Genomic DNA, 17,747 nt, shown 5'->3' on the forward strand with positions numbered 1-17,747 from the left:
TTATTTTTCTTTATCAAAATCATTTTGACTGGTCTGGGCATAAATATTCCCGCATACATTTTATAATTAGCTTGCCAATTTCTCAAGGGGAGTTTGATTAGAGTCATCTTAAATCTGTGGGCCAGTTGGGAAAGAACTGGTAACTTGGCAATATTAAGTGTTCTAATCCATAAGTAAGGGATAGCTCTTCATTTGTTTACTTTGTCTCAACAAAAAATTCAGAGTATTCAGTGAAAAGGTCTTACACATTTTTTTTGTTAAAGTTTTGTGTACCTATTTTTGATGCTACTGTAACAGGGTCCACTTCACGCTTTGAACATGACCCTTGCTGCTCTGCCTCTGTGGCTTAAACCATTGCCTTCTAAATCAGAACAAGAGCCAAAGTCTCCATGTGGGTCTACAAAGTCCACCTCTGAAATCTGCCTCATTTATTTCTCTTCCTCCTTCCCGCCCTCAGAAAAGCACAAGTAGGACAGAAAACTGGGTCACAAAATGATGGAATGGGAGACAAGATTATTTTTCTTTGTATAACTTTGTGTGCAGCATCTCATTGTACACTGTGTGTGTCACACCTACTGTACAAACACTGTTAGTTGGTACCATAGCACATCCCTTAGAAATAACCAGGTCCTGAACTGAATGATCAGTTTCACCAGGTGTTTTCTTTGATTTGTTTGCCACATGTTCAGCTTATGTTCCTTTGATCTTTGTGTTCCTTAGCATCTGTATGGCAGAGCCGTCAACACTAGGAGCGTTCCTGAGAAATAATATTTAAAATATAACACATGCAAACAGATCCTTTCTTTAAGAGGAAAGATTACAACTGTTTGTTTTGAGAGGGATCAAAAAGCGTTATTTTTAGCTCTTCTTTTGTTTCCTTCTTTCCTTTTTCCTTCTATTGTGGTTTGGATGTGAGGTGTCCCCCAAAGCTCACACGTGAGACTGTGCAAGAAGGTTCGGAGGAGAAAAGACTGGGCTGTGAGAGTCCTCACCCAATCAGTGAATTAATCCCTGCTGGGTTAACTGAGTGGTAACTGGAGGCAGGTGGGGGGTGGCGGAGACAGTGGTTAATTGGGGGCGTGGTTGTGAGGTATATATTTTGTATCCGGAGCGTGGGGTTTCTGCCTCTTGATCACCATGATGGGAGCTGCTTCCCTCAGCCACCACGATGTTCTTCTCTCCTGCCAAGATGTTCAGCCTCACCTGGAGCCCTGAGGAATGGAGCCGGCCTTCTCTGGACTAAGACCCCTGCAGCTGTGAGGTCTCAAATAAACTCTTCTTTGTCTACAATTGTTCCCATCAGGTCCTTTAGTCCCAGCAGTGGAAAAAGCCGACTAAAACAGAAATTGGTACCGTGAAGTGGGGTCGTTGCTGTGCCTAACCTGACCATGTGGCTCAGAAGCTTTTGGGGCTCTTTGGAATTGGGGGGAGAATTTTGAGCTGTGTAGCAGTGCCATCTGGAAATGCCTTAGATTGTTGGAAACAGAGTTTCATGGCCAAGTCTGGTGGGAGCTCAGAAAACCAGAGGGCAGTAGGACCGTGGTCAGGGGAGACAGGACTCGAGAGGGCTCAACAAAGGAGGACTCTAACGGAATTTGGAGTGGAGGCCATTTGTGTTATGTTCTGGCTGAGAAGCTGTCTTCATTTTGCCCGAGTCCCGAGACTTTCTGTGAAGCTGCTTTCTCCCTCCATCTGGCAGGACAAATGTCTAGCAGCATAGTGGTAAGGTGGTGGTGTGGATTTTGCTAGCAGATTTTAGCCAAATTTATTGGGAATCAGGAGCAGAAAGCAGAGCAGAAGGATCTGGAAAAAGTGAACTTGAAAGGCCAGAGTAAACCACTATGGAAATGCTAAAGACTTTGCCTGGAGATAAGAAAGATGGCCTGAGGCATCCCAGGAGCTGGAAAGACCACACCCATCTCAGGCTCCAGGGAGTAAAAGTGAAAATTCTCCTGATGAGAGCAGTGGAGAATCCACTTGCACCTGGAGGCCTAGGAAGTTCTTTCAACATGATCAGCCACCCAGACCCTCAGGGGCTGCTGCAGTAAAGAGTCCTTGGAGGCTGGGCTACTGCTCAGATGGCCGCAGACCTTGGTGTCAACCATGGAGCTGGTTCTGCAGGAATGCAGGATCCTGGGGTTAGGGGTCAAGGAGGCTTCCACTAAGGTTTCAAAGGAGGCCTGGGAGGCCAGGCACAGAGCAGCAGGGTCAGAGTCCCTGCAGGCACCCTGAGAAGGTAAAGCGTGGAGATGTGGGGAGGAAGCGGAGCTGCAGTGGAGACCCCAGAGATTAAGAAATGCCAGTCTTGTGGGGCATAGTCTGGGAAAGCTGTGGGAATTGAGCCAACAGAGAGGCCACTTGTGCTTCAACCTGCAAGGCCACAGGGGTGGAGTTACACAAGCCCTTTAGAGAGGACATCGTGATGCCATGTGCCCCTGATACCCGACATGGAGCTACAGGACCCGTTTGCCCAGTGGATTCAGCCTTGCATTGGTCCATCCCTTTCTATGCCCCTGTTCTTGTAAATGGAAATGTTGACCTTCGTGTGTTGGATATTTGTAAATTGCCTTTTATTTCACAGAAGCTCACACTGTGAGATCGCCTTGAGCCTCAGAGAAGACTGTGGACTTGAACTCTGAGCAGCCTTGGAACTGTTGAGACTATAGGGACTCTTGGAAATGGATTGAATGTATTTTGCATTGGGAGATGGTTGTGAGCTTTTGGGGGCCAGGGGTGGAATGTTATGGTTTGGATGTGAGGTGTCCCCCAAAAGCTCACGTGTGAGATGATACAAGAGGGTTTCGAGGAGAAATGATTGGGCTGTGAGAGTTTTAACCCAATCAGTGAATTAATCCCTGGTGGGATTAACTGAGTGGTAATTGGAGGCAGGTGGGATATGGCTGGAGAAAATGGTTAATTGGGGGCATGGTTATGGGGTATATATTTATGGGGCATATATTCATATATTCCAGTTTCTTCATCTATAAAATGGGGGATAATACCTCAATGGTTACTATGGAGACTAAATGGGTTTGATGTGATAGAAGGCACAGTATTTGGTGGAAATGAGTTGGCATGCTTGGAATTTAACAACTTGTTAATTAAGCTCTGTATTGCAGGAAGAAAGAAATAGACTTCATCAATTCTCCATGTTCCAACACATTTGATTACAAACATTTAAAATTTTATTTATTTAAACACAGGACACAATCTAAGAACTGTCTAAGAACCATCTTGTGATAATCGGGGGAGTGGGAGGGCTAGGGATGCTCAAGGAAGGGGAAAATATTTTAGATCAAGTTCAGCTAAATTTAAATGAATGTCTTTAACATTTGCAGGTAGCATTTGTTTGAAAGAATTAAAAATATTTTTCTAGTAAAATATTGAAGTATTTCTTGACAATATGATAATATGATATTTTTCTTTAATTGATAACATTACTTGAAATTTAACTGCAGTGAGTTAAATGCTTTAACAGTGCACATAATACACACTTAAGATGTGATGAAACTTCTTATCATGGGATAAATTTCATGGTCATGACATTTACTTCTATAGTACTCTTTGACTTACTAATTAATAGGAAATGGTGGGGTTTTTTTGGCTTTAATTTGGATTTTGTAGAGTAAATTTTTTATGTGCCCTTTACAATTTTGTCTGGGGTTTTACCATGTATGAGTTCTAAATTTTGATGTACCCATATTTGTGCTTTTTTTCCTTTACTGTTTGTGTGAGTCATGTTACATTTGAGCAGCTTCCCTCATCTCAAACTTATGAAGATGTTCTGTATTTTTCTAATAGCTTGCATCTGATCCATACTTTTTGTATGATAAAGGTCAATATAAAGGCTGATTTGTGAGAGCTAGTTAATTCCAAACTGTTTTCTCTATAGATCTGTAATACCACAATCTTTGCGTGGCAAGTTCCCATACTCATAATTGGGTTCCTGGACTCTCTTCTGTACCATTAAAACCAAATTAATCCTTTTCTAGCATACTTTTAATTCTTATAGCTTAAATCTACTTTTTGATATCTGGAAGGGTATGCCAGTACTCTTAATCTTTTTCAACTTTTGTATAGGTTATTCTTGAAAACTTACTTTCCTAAATATTCTTGATTATTATGTCTTTAAATATTTCTTCATGCTGGGCTTGGTGGGGCATACCTATAATCCCAGCTATTTGGAAGGCTGAGGCAGGAGGATCACAAGTTTGAGGCCAGCTGGGACTTCTTAGTGAGAACTAGTCTCAAAATAAGGAGGATCGTGGCAGAATGCTTGCTTAGCATGTGTGAGGCTCTGGAAAAAAAAATTGGTCTCATTCTCTCTCCTCCTTCTGGAAGAAATGATTTTTGGAATCTAATACTAACTTGTGGAATAGCCCTTCCAAAGGAGGCAAGAGAAGATTTGATAAAATCACATGCTCCTGAAATAATTCCTGAACCTAAGGTAGGTGCTGTTTCTAGTATCTCCACACAACCACACAACCTGAGGGCATCCCTGTACCTTCTGGAATCTCTGAAGAACTCAGTTTCCTAATATTCCTAGAATGACTGAATTGCTGAAATCTGCCCCCCACTGGGGGTGTGTGGAAGGACATCTTGGCCCTTATTGTCCCTCCTGAATGGGAGAAAGAGAATAGGAATACAGCCCATTTCAATACGGTTGTTACTCTCTGTTTTCCTAGGCTCCATGCCCTTTCTCCAGACCTTTTCCCCCATACATGGCGTGAGTCATCTTTTTCTTTTCTCCTCTCTACTGTACCAGCCCAATCCAGCTTCACAGCACAGATGCGCCTCAGCATCATCTCTTGTAAGTAAAGGGCACACGGCATGACATCTTCTCTTGGGGAACAAGGAGGGGGCCTGCTCAGGGAAAGCCAGGTGCAGACCCCAAAGGTACCGTCATACTGACACCTCCAATTAGCAGTGGGTCCCACTAGAGGAATAGCAGGCATCTGTCTAAAGAGCTTCATTCTTTACCATTTAGGGCATTTTAAATTACGATTAGGTAAATGTCCTTCTCCCTCAGAGGACTAATGTTTCTTGAACACACTGTAACATGCATTGTGCTTAGAACTTGAGACTTATTTTCTCAATTCATTTTTGTAGAAAACTTTGACTTAGTTATTGCAATTTTTCAAATTTAGAGCTGAAAATCTGAGCTTTAGAGAGATTCAGAAACACTTAAGGGCATGCTACCGTGGCACACACTGACTGCAAAGTCAAGCCTCCAAGTTGGAATAAAAGTAACATTACTGGGGGTGAGTTTACTGAGGAATTATCAATGGTTTCTGTGATAACCCCTATTGACTTAATAAGAATTATCCAATGCATTGAGTGGTGTAAGAGTTTACTGAGCTTAATTCCTTGAATGTGCCAAAAGAAAGTGAGCAATCCATTGAATGCTACTTGATATAACAATAAATTATAAGGATCGATTGAAGTAATTTGTTTAGGAGAAGGCAGTGCAAAGTATGTAGGAAAACAGAGCAAGAAACCTTCATAATTGTAGAGCTCAGATATTGAAAACTTTTTGAAGAAAATGATGGATGATAACGTTGGGTGGACAGGGAAGCAGAGGCCCAGGGTCACCAAGACCACAAAACACAGGTCTCTGTGTTAATATGCATCCCATGGAGTCATGGGCAGAAGCATGTGGCATGTCAGTTCACGGCTTGCAAGGCCGAGGGGAAGGTTTGGTGGTGGTGATCGAAATGATTAAATATGAAGAAAATGTATATCTCCATGTCATTTGTATCTATATTATCTATATCAGTCTGTCGTCTATCTGCTATAACTTGGATCCAGATTGTCCCCCACAGACCCATCTGTTAAAGACTTGGTCCTCAGACACTGGCTCTGTTGGGAGGTGGGGGCACAGTTAAGAGGTGGGACCTGTGGGGAGTCTTCAGGTCACTGAGGGCCTGCCCTCGAAGGGGACAGTGAGAACCCAGCCCCTTCTTGCTTGCTTTTGCTTCCCGGACACTAGGTGAGTGGCTTTGCTTCACCCCATACTCCTGCTATTGTCACCAGGGATATAAGGAGGTCTCTTGGAGCAGAGGGGACTTCTACTTAAACCCTCCAGGCTGTTGAAGGTTTAGTGGAAAGGCAGAGGTGTATTGCACAAGTGAAAGACACGCTTGAGGGGGTGTGGGCGGACTTAAGTGCTGAGCAGTGCCCAGACAGGCGGGTTTTGGTTTATGTTACTTAAGGAATTAATGCTCATAAACAGAGATTGAATATGGATGAAGTTCTCTGGAATTGGGAGGTACCTTCACGGAACTCTGCTCAGCTTTATCAGCATTTAATTAACAGCTAAGGGCCGTGTGAATACAGGTGGTCCTCAGTCTTAATGAGCAGAAAGGTGATGCACCTATGTGAGGAACTAGCTGGAACTGGCTCAGTATATGGCCACCTGGTGGTTAGGAAGACTGTTGGTGTGTCCAGTGCTGACGGGACGCCTGTGGTGAAGCCAGAAGCAGCTTCTGTATGAAGCCAGCTCATAGCCATTTGCAGGAGCTCTGTCTCCACCCCTATTTCCCCCATTTCTTATCTCACAATGATGAGTCTGTCACATTATAGGCCCAAATTAATGGAACCAATGGAGTTTTTGGCTAAAACCATGAGCCAAAGTAAGCCTTTTCTTTTTATAAGTTGATTATCTCTGGAATCTGTTAGTATGTTAGTCAGCTTTCCATTACTGTATCTATCATCTATCCATAAGCTGGGATAAGGATAGGGTTTGCCCACCCTGGTCATATCATATCTCTGGTATCTCAGTGCACAAAGCTGGATACTAAGCAGGAAAATTGAATGATTTATCTGTAGGGAACATGAAGGGTTATGGAGTTGGGAAGGGGCCGGGGCAGGCACCTCTACCAATAAGTCTGGCAGAGAACATCTCATATTCTTGTCATGCCATATGACACAGCTCTGCCACCCAGTGAAAGGTCATCGTGGGCTTGCATGTTTCCTATTAGCACAATATGGCAATTCATTCTTTGGAATTCCAGGCAGATGGTATTTGTTAGGAAATGCATGTATATCCTGGTCTGCTTTGCTCTATGACTGGTCTTCTGGCTCCTATTTATAGAAGAAAATGGGATTGTGGAAATGGTATTAATTACATCATCTTGACTGGTACTTGGTGCCTAATACTGAAGTCTATAAGGGAAATAAAGTTTGAAGGGCATCATTAAACGGAAGGAGAGAAAGAGGTAGTAAATTTTGTTTACCTCCTGCTCCATTTCAGTTCCAAATGTCTGTCTCTTAGAGTGCAAGCCCTGGGTGATGGGAGTGAGGCTTTGTCCTTCTGGAGCTGATCCTAGAACTGCCTGTGGTTTAGTTCTGTCGTTAGCTCAGATGAACAATCAGGACCTTATGTGGGGGGTGGGCAAGGAATTTGCTGTGGAAGTAGCTCAAATTTTGGCAGTAATATTCACATTTTACCAAAATTTTGCTGCTTTACAAAAAGGGGAATTGTTATTTTAAAAAGTGGTGGGATAAAAGAAAGGTAAAAAAAGTGAAGTTCTTCAGATCATGTTTCTATCCAGTGCTAAGATGATTTAATGTATAAAACATTACTTTTTAACAGTGACTACTGGTTTTAGAATTTGAGTCACATAAATTAGCTGAAATTGACTGAAGAAAAAGGAAGTATTCATTGCTTAGGCAACTTTTTTTTCTTTGTGATAAGATCTCAATGGACTTGGGGGAGGAACATGGCCGCCAGCGAAGAGGCAGCACATTCAATGCGTCCGTGGTAAGGGGATCAGAGAGACTCATTAATACACCCACAGGCGTCAGGCTGAGAAACTTCAAGCAAAATTCCACTGAAAGGAGACCTACCGGGAACTAGTAAGTTTAATTGGAGGTGTCTGCTTGTCACAGACTACTGAATCTCGGCAACGCAGAGCAGGGGCACAGCCCCGCCAGCCGCCGCCAAATGGCTGCTGCTCACTCGGAGCAGCAATCTTAGGAGCGGGCGGGCCTGCCTGGGCCCACACCGGCCTGGCTCTGTGAACCGCTGCTGGCCGCTGCCAGACGAGCGGCCCACGGGGTGCACCGAGCTTAGGAGCGGGCGCGGCCTGCCTGGGCCCACACCGGCCAGGCTCCGTGATCCACCACTGGCCGCTGCCGGGTGGTTGCAGTCCACACGTTACAGCGAACGTAGGAGCAGACATTGACCGCCTGGGCCCCCGCCGCCCGGCTCTGTGAACTGCCGCCGCCCACACGCTACACCAAACTTAGGAACGGGCGCTGCCTGCCAGGGCCCACGCCCGCCGCGGCTTTGTGAACTGCCGCCGGCTGGCGCCAAGGAGCCGCTGCCTGCAACCTTGCAGTGAGTGGGGGAGCGGGCGCTGCCTGCTCGGCCCCGGCTGGCCCGACTCTGTGAACCTCCTCGGGTGGTTTGGAGCTACAGACGACCACCCCCCACCTGCCAGCCCAGTGCTGCAAACGACCCCTGACCAGCTCTGCGAAAGGCCCCGCCCACAGCAGGAGTGGAGACCCGCCCAGTCCGGGAGGAAGAACTGCTGCACAGTGATTGACTCCCGCCTACTGAGAGGAGAGACTTGGCCCGGTAGGCATAGCTCCATCTACTGGAAGAGCAGTTAATCGAACTCTAGGACTACATTTATATATATATATATATATATATTTTTTTTTTGCTGTCCTTTTAAATGTTTTTTTAATCCATCTTATTTTATTTTATTCTATTTTTTTAATTTCATTTTTCATTTCTACTATTATTATTTTTTAAATTCTTTTAAATTTTCTATTTTGTTCTTTCCTTCTTTTCTCCTGCCTTTACATTTCTTTTCAATTTTCTTATTACCCCTTCCTTGAATTCTACCTGCTTACTCACATTCTTTTTAGTGACTTCTTCCCATCCCTTCTAATACCTTTCCTCCCAAGCATCAAATAAATTTGTAGGAGTAAACAGTAACTCAGCAGTCAAACAGAACAAGAAACAATATGAACAGCATGAAAAAGCAAGGAAGAAAAGGAGTGCAAACAATGCAGGGCAGCCTAAATATTCAGGAGGATATAGAGTCACCAGAAAAATGGTCATATAAAGAACTCATGGATCACCTGAGACAGATGGAACAGAACCTTAAAGAGGATACGAGACAGCAAATTCAAGCAGCGAAAGAACACATTGAGAAGGAATTACATAGACAGATAAAAGAAGAAGTTAAGCATCTTTATCAGGAGATAGAGACTATAAAAAAGAATCAAGCAATGATCTTAGAAATGAGGGAAATTATAAACCAAATTAAAAACTCAAATGAGAGTATCATTAATAGAGTGGAGCAAGTAGAAGCCAGAACGTCAGATAACGAAGACAAAATATATCATCTGGAAAAGAGTCTAGCCAACTCAGATAGGCTGGTTAAAAATCACGAGAGAAACCTACAAGAGATATGTGATAATATAAAAAAACCAAATTTAAGAGTCATTGGGATAGAGGAAGGGATAGAGATTCAAACCAGGGGAATGAGTAATCTACTAGATGAAATAATTGCAGAAAACTTTCCAGAAATAAAAAAGGAAACAGATATACAAATTGTAGATGCATACAGGACACCGAGCACACAAAATCACAGTAGACCAACGCCAAGACACATTGTTATGAAGATATCCAATATACAGAACAAAGAGAAAATATTAAAAGCTGCAAGAGAAAAGAGAAAGATTACATTCAGGGGTAAACCAATAAGGTTAACAACGGACTTTTCAACTCAGATGCTGAAAGCGAGAAGATCCTGGAACAACGTATTTCAAACACTGAAAGACAACGGATGCCAACCAAGTATTCTGTACCCAGCAAAATTAAGCTTCAGATACGACAACGAAATAAAAATCTTTCACGATAAACAAAAACTAAAAGAATTTGCAGCCAGAAAACCAGCGTTGCAAAGCATCTTGAGCAAAACACTTCACGAGGAAGAAATGGAAAACAATAACCAAAGCCAACAGTGGGAAGTACCTCAGTAAAGACAGACGGAGCGGGGAAAGCTAATCATGGAGAAACAAACGAAATATTAAAAAAAAAGAGATAAATAATCAAACATGGCTGGAAGTACAAACCATATATCAATAGTAACTCTAAACATTAATGGTTTAAACACTCCAATAAAGCGACATAGGCTGGTAACATGGATTAAAAAAACAAATCCAACAATATGCTGCCTCCAGGAGACACACCTGACTGGAAAAGACATACATAGGCTGAAGGTGAAAGGTTGGGAAAAAATATACCACGCACACGGTCTGCGCAAGCAAGCAGGTGTGGCCATCCTCATATCGAATAAAATCGACTTCAAGACTAAGTTAATCCAAAGGGATAAGGAAGGACATTATATACTGTTAAAAGGAACCATTAAACAACAAGATATAACAATTATCAATATTTATGCACCAAATAACGGTGCTGCGAAATACATAAAACAAATTCTCCTCAAGTTCAAGAATCAAATAGATCACAACACAATAATTATGGGTGACTTCAACACACCTCTCTCACCATTGGACAGAACCTCCAAGCAAAAGTTGAATAAAGAAACTATAGAACTCAATACCACAATCAATAACCTAGACTTAACTGACATATATAGAATATACCAACCATCATCGAATGGATATACTTTTTTCTCAGCGGCACATGGATCCTTCTCAAAAATAGACCATATATTATGCCATAGGGCAACCCTCAGTAAATATAGAGGGGTGGAGATTATACCATGCATTTTATCTGATCATAATGGATTGAAACTGGAAATTAATGATAAAAGAAGGAAGGGAAAATCCAATATCACATGGAAAATGAACAATATGTTACTGAATGACCAAGGGGTTACAGAAGACATAAAGGAGGAAATCAAAAAATTCTTAGAGATAAATGAAAATTCAGACACAACATATCGGAATCTATGGAACACAATGAAAGCAGTTTTAAGAGGGAAATTCATTGCCTGGAGGTCATTCCTCAAAAAAAGGAAAAACCAACAAATAAATGAGCTCACACTTCATCTCAAAGCCCTAGAAAAGGAAGAGCAAAACAATAGTAAATGCAGCAGAAAGCAAGAAATAATTAAAATCAGAGCGGAAATCAATGAAATTGAAACAAAAGAAACTATTGAAAAAATTAACAAAACTAAAAGTTGGTTCTTTGAAAAAATAAACAAGATTGACAGACCCTTAGCCATGCTAACGAAGAGAAGAAGAGAGAGAACTCAAATTACTAACATAAGGGATGAAAAAGGCAATATCACAACAGACGCCACAGAAATACAGAAGATAATTAGAAATTATTTTGAAAACCTATATTCCAATAAAATAGAAGATAGTGAAGACATCGATAAATGTCTTAAGACATATGATTTGCCCAGACTGAGTCAGGAGGACACACACGATTTGAACAGACCAATATCAATGGATGAAATTGAAGAAGTAATCAAAAGACTACCAACCAAGAAAAGCCCAGGACCGGATGGGTATACAGCGGAGTTTTACAAAACCTTTAAAGAAGAATTAATACCAATACTTTTCAAGTTATTTCAGGAAATAGAAAAAGAGGGAGTTCTTCCAAATTCATTCTATGAGGCCAACATCACATTGATTCCGAAACCAGACAAAGACACTTCAAAGAAAGAAAACTACAGACCAATATCTCTGATGAACCTAGATGCAAAAATCCTCAATAAAATTCTGGCGAATCGGATACAAAGACACATCAAAAAAATTGTGCACCATGATCAAGTAGGATTCATCCCTGGGATGCAGGGATGGTTCAATATACGGAAATCAATAAATGTTATTCACCACATCAATAGACTTAAAGATAAGAACCATATGATCATCTCTATAGACGCAGAAAAAGCATTCGACAAAGTACAGCATCCCTTTATGTTCAAAACATTAGAAAAACTAGGGATAACAGGAACTTACCTTGATATTGTGAAAGCTATCTACGCTAAGCCCCAGGCTAACATCATTCTGAACGGAGAAAAATTGGAGGCATTCCCTCTAAAATCTGGAACAAGACAGGGATGCCCTTTATCACCACTTCTATTCAATATAGTTCTCGAAACACTGGCCAGAGCAATTAGACAAACGAAAGAAATTAAAGGCATAAAAATTGGAAAAGATGAACTTAAATTATCACTATTTGCAGATGACATGATTCTATACATAGAAGACCCAAAAGGGTCTACAAAAAAACTACTAGAACTAATAAATGAATTCGGCAAAGTGGCAGGATATAAAATCAACACGCACAAATCAAAGGCATTTCTGTATATCAGTGACAAAACTTCTGAAACGGAAATGAGGAAAAACACTCCATTCACAATATCCTCAAAAAAAATAAAATACTTGGGAATCAACCTAACAAAAGAAAACTACAGAACCCTAAAAAGAGAAGTAGAAGAAGATCTTAGAAGATGGAAAGATATACCCTGTTCATGGATAGGCAGAACTAACATCATCAAAATGGCGATATTACCAAAAGTGCTCTATAGGTTTAATGCAATGCCAATCAAAATCCCAATGGCATTCCTTGTAGAAATAGATAAATGAAATTCATATGGAGAAATAAAAGACCCAGAATAGCAAAAGTAATTCTAAGCAGGAAGAGTGAAACAGGCGGTATAGCAATATCAGATTTCAAACTATACTACAGAGCAATAGTAGCAAAAACAGCATGGTACTGGTACCAAAACAGGCGGGTGGACAAATGGTACAGAATAGAGGATACAGAGACTAATCCACAAAGTTACAACTATCTTATATTTGATAAAGGGGCTAAAAGCATGCAATGGAGAAAGGATAGCATCTTCAACAAATGGTGTTGGGAAAACTGGAAATCCATATGCAACAAAATGAAACTGAATCCCCTCCTCTCACCATGCACAAAAGTGAGCTCAAAATGGATCAAGGACCTAGATATCAAATCAGAGACTCTGCTTATGATAGAAGAAAAAGTTGGCTACGATCTACATATTGTGGGATCAGGCTCCAAATTCCTTAACAGGACACCTATAGCACAAGAGTTAACAGCAAGAATCAACAAATGGGACTTACTTAAACTAAAAAGTTTTTTCACAGCAAGAGAAACAATAAGAGAAGTAAATCGGGAGCCTACATCATGGGAACAAATTTTTACTCCTCACACTTCAGACAGAGCCTTAATATCCAGAGTATACAAAGAACTCAAAAAATTAGACAATAAGACAACAAATAACCCAATCAACAAATGGGCCAAGGACCTGAACAGACACTTCTCAGAGGAGGACATACAATCAATCAACAAATACATGAAAAAATGCTCACCATCTCTAGCAGTCAGAGAAATGCAAATCAAAACTACCCTAAGATACCATCTCACTCCAGTAAGATTGGCAGCCATCAGGAAGTCAAACAATAACAAGTGCTGGAGAGGATGTGGGGAAAAGGGTACTCTTGTACATTGCTGGTGGGACTACAAATTGGTTCAGCCAATTTGGAAAGCAGTATGGAGATTTCTTGGAAAGCTGGGAATGGAACCACCATTTGACCCAGTTATTGCCCTTCTTGGTCTATTCCCTGAAGACCTTAAGAGAGCGTACTACAGGGATACTGCCACATCGATGTTCATAGCAGCACAATTCACAATAGCTAGACTGTGGAACCAACCCAGATGCCCTTCAATGGATGAATGGATTAAAAAAATGTGGCAGTTATACACCATGGAGTATTACGCAGCTCTAAAAAATGACAAATTCATGGAATTTGCAGGGAAATGGATGGCACTAGAGCAGATTATGCATAGTGAAGCCAGCCAATCCCTAAAAAACAAATACCAAATGTCTTCTTTGATATAATGAGAGCAACTAAGAATAGAGCAGGGAGAAAGAGCAGGAAGAAAAGATTGATATTAAACAGAGACACGAGATGGGAGGGAAAGAGAGAGAAAAGGGGAATTGCATGGAAATGGAAAGAGACCCTCATTGTTATAAAAAACTACATAAAAGAGGTTGTGAGGGGAATTGGAAGAAAAAACAAGGAGAGAAATGAATTACAGTAGATGGGATAGAGAGAGAAGATGGGAGGGGAGGGGAGGGGGGATAGGAGAGGATAGGAAAGGTAGCAGAATACAACTAATAGGGCATTATGTAAAAAGGTGAATGTGTAACTGATGTGATTCTGCAATCTGTATTTGGGGTAAAAATGGGAGTTCATAACTCACTTGAAACTAATGTCTGAAATATGATATGTCAAGAGCCGTGTAAGGTTTTGAACAACCAATAAAAAAAAAAAAGATCTCAATGGACTTAAGTCATGATTTTTATTCATATTTTTAAGGTCTGATTTTGAAATCTCCCTTGTCACTAGTTAGACTTACTAGTTTTCATGATTCAAGTTTTAAATGAAGGTCATAATGTTATATCTTGCATTGCATGCAGAATATTAAGTTCCTGGTAGCTTTGCCTTTGAGTTAAAAATTATTATTTCAAGTGGAATATAGGAGTAGAAAATCCCTTTTTTTTTATATATTGAAGAGGTTCTATAGCAAAGACTTTCTGCTTTACTACTAATGAATGTTTAAAATGTTGTTCTTAAGTAAATGTTGATTGTGTCTAAAAGAAAGAATAAAGTCCTGAAATAAAATAATTATAAGACAGAAATCTACTCAAAATCCTAAACTGTTTCAAGATATAAGCAGATTCTTGGAGACTGAAGGGATATTTGTTCAGCTCACCCAAATAACGTTGGTTTGTTTTGCCACCTGGAGCGCTGCTCTTGGAGACACTGTCACCTGCTGTCCCACTCCCCCAGATTCTCTTGGATCCAGGAGAGAAGCTGTTATGGTTTGAGTCTGAAATGTTGCTGCAGGAGCTCATGTGTTGAAAGTGAGTTTCTCAATGCAATGAGGTTCAGAAGTGGGGCTTTTAGGCCATGATAGGATCATAAAGCCTCTGACCTTATCATTGGATTAATCCACTTAATGGATTGATTCACTTATGGATTAATCCATTGAGAGCTGAATGAACTGCAGTGAGGTGGGATACAGTGGAAGAAGATCATAGTGATTACGGGGGGTGGGGGGGTGTTTCCTCACAAAAAAAAGCACAGTATTTGTCACACAGTAAATATACACAAAACTGTAGTTACATTTTGTTATTGTTTTTACCAATGCTATTATTTAAATAATAAAGAAATCAGTAGGAATAATGTAGACAGAACATTTCTGTGACTACACTAGCCCATTCCAGGTTTTCAATGGGCTTTTTCTGAATGTCACAATCAGAGTTAAAAACCTTGATCTTTTATTTTGATTCACTTGCTGTAACGTGGACCCGCATATTTTTCTCTTCACTTTAGTACCTGGGGCCTTGTTTTCATCACCTAGGAAGCTATACGTTTGTCTCTGCTTCATTACTAATGCACATCATGGTGGAACAGATATTCTTTTTAGCATTTTGTTTGAATCTCCTTTGCTATATGTGGTCATTTAGTGTCCCCCGCTTTCATTTTCAAATGACCTTTAAATTCTGAATCTCAAAATGAAGGTAAAATGGATTTGATTTGGATGATCTTATTAGGGATGGGAACACAATTTCTGGTATTGGAATTTGTACTTGACTAATCACTTAGTTTCTGACATTTAGCAATCTCATCTCTCAAATAAAAATATTTATCAAAAAATTTCAGAGTTTAGAAATTACAATATATTTAAGACCCAAATTGCTTGGCATCTAACCATATCCTTTCCCAGCCATGAACTATTCTCTAGCTCGCTCTCGTTCTCTCATCATCCTGTTATTGCCCCCTGGGACCAATGAAGTGCTGGTGGGAGTTTCGGAGCCGGAGTGTCTTTAACAGCATCCTGGTAGATTGGGCTTCCTTTCTCCCCACCAGAAGGCTGACAAAGTCAAAGCCCCTGGAATGGAAAAGATCAGCGTCATCTGGTTTTTATGATTTATTCCTTCACTCACTAGATTGAATTTTCACGTAATGGACCCACCTGTGTAATTACCAAGTACTGGAAAAATAGAAATTCCCTAGGTTTCTTCCTGGGCACCCCTCAGTCTCCCCTGCACGGGTCGCAGCGATCCTGACTTCATTACTGAGGGCTGGGTTTGCTTATGGCTTGAACGTTACGCAAATGGAATCGTGTAGAACATACCTTTTCATGTTTGATATCGTTCACCTGGCCTTATGTTTTGGAAGTGCAATTGTTTTTACATGAGCCATTTACTGCTCTCTGACCTTGCTTTGTGTGCTTATCCTACAATTGATTTATCTACTATAATTTTTTTTGTAGATTTCATGGTAATTTGAAGTCATCACAAATAAAGCTGCCATTCTGAGTGAAATTAGCCAGACTCAAAGTCAAGGGTCAAATATTTTATCTTAGATGCAGAGGTTAGAGGAAAAGACGGGAAACAGAAAGGAGATCGGTAAAGGGGAAGGGAATTAAGGGGCAGGGAGGAGGGATAGGAGAGGGAGGGCCCATGGAAAGACATTGACCAAATGATACATGTTCACATCTGTAAAGCATCAATTAAAAACCAATAGACAAAGGACCAGGAGAGTGGAGGAAGAGGAGCAGGGGGAGGGAGGGAGGGGAAGACGTAGTACTGGGGACTGAAGTGGAGCAGACTATATTCAGTGCATGTATGATCAAGTCAAAACTAACCCCGCTAGTATGCATGACAAACTCACTTATTATCATTTGTATTCTTGATAACTGCCATCCGACTGGAGTAAGGTGGGATCTCGGTGTAGTTTTGACTTGTATTTCCCTGACTGTGTGGTATGTTGATCATTTTTTCCTATATCTCTAGGCCTTTTGGATTTCTTCTTCTGAGAAATGTCTGTTTAGTTTTTCTCCACGGCACTGTTCATAGAAAAGACTCGTTTCAATTCATGCTCCATGTCTTTGATCTCTTGTATTTTTTAGTCTTTATCACATATATTTCTGTTCCGATCTTTCTTTCTATTTTAGATTTGGTTTGCCGTGGTTTCTCTAGACCTTTGAGATACATTGTTATTTATTTGAAATCTTCCTATCTTTTATTGCTATAAAACTTCCCTCTTACTAATACTTCTGCTGTGTCCCATAGATTTTGTAGAGTGTGTATCCATTTTCATCTGTTCGGAGATTTAAAATATCTTTTATTTCATCATGAGTAGAGAGGCATGGGGAAGGACTCACTGGGAGTACGAGGTGTCTGGTCCCTGCAGCGGCAGGGGGTTCCCCAGGGTATGCTGGCTGGCCTGGACTGGTTCTCATTTGTCCACAAGGGGCTGAGTTATTCCTGTGCTGGGCCTGCACCAGACATTTCTTCCTCCTGATGTCAGGTGAGCCCTTCTGCCTCTCGTGGAGGTTCAACCCCTTGGTTCTTTCAAAACCCTTGCTGTTGTGGGTTGGAGAAGGATGTGCTTCTGTAGTTTATGTGGATCTTATTTTCAGCTGGGTGAGCTGGAGCTTTCTCTAACTTCCTATATCCTCAGTGCAGCAGAACTCCCCTCTTACCCATTAGATTCTTCTCTCTCTCCACTCCTATCTCCTTTTAGATTGAATGTTATAATTCTTCCATCTCTATTACTTTTTAAACTAGAAATAAAAAACAGTTTGTTCCTTCAGTACGGTGCTCATTTGTTGAATATTTTATACAATTTGCCAATTCTATTTTGAAAAATTTACTTAACCTGGTGGAGTTTAGAAAGAGGAGGAGGAGGAGAATATCCAATTTTAT

Source organism: Urocitellus parryii, chromosome 11 (genome assembly GCF_045843805.1).
Source record: "Urocitellus parryii isolate mUroPar1 chromosome 11, mUroPar1.hap1, whole genome shotgun sequence".
Lineage (NCBI taxonomy): Eukaryota > Metazoa > Chordata > Mammalia > Rodentia > Sciuridae > Urocitellus > Urocitellus parryii.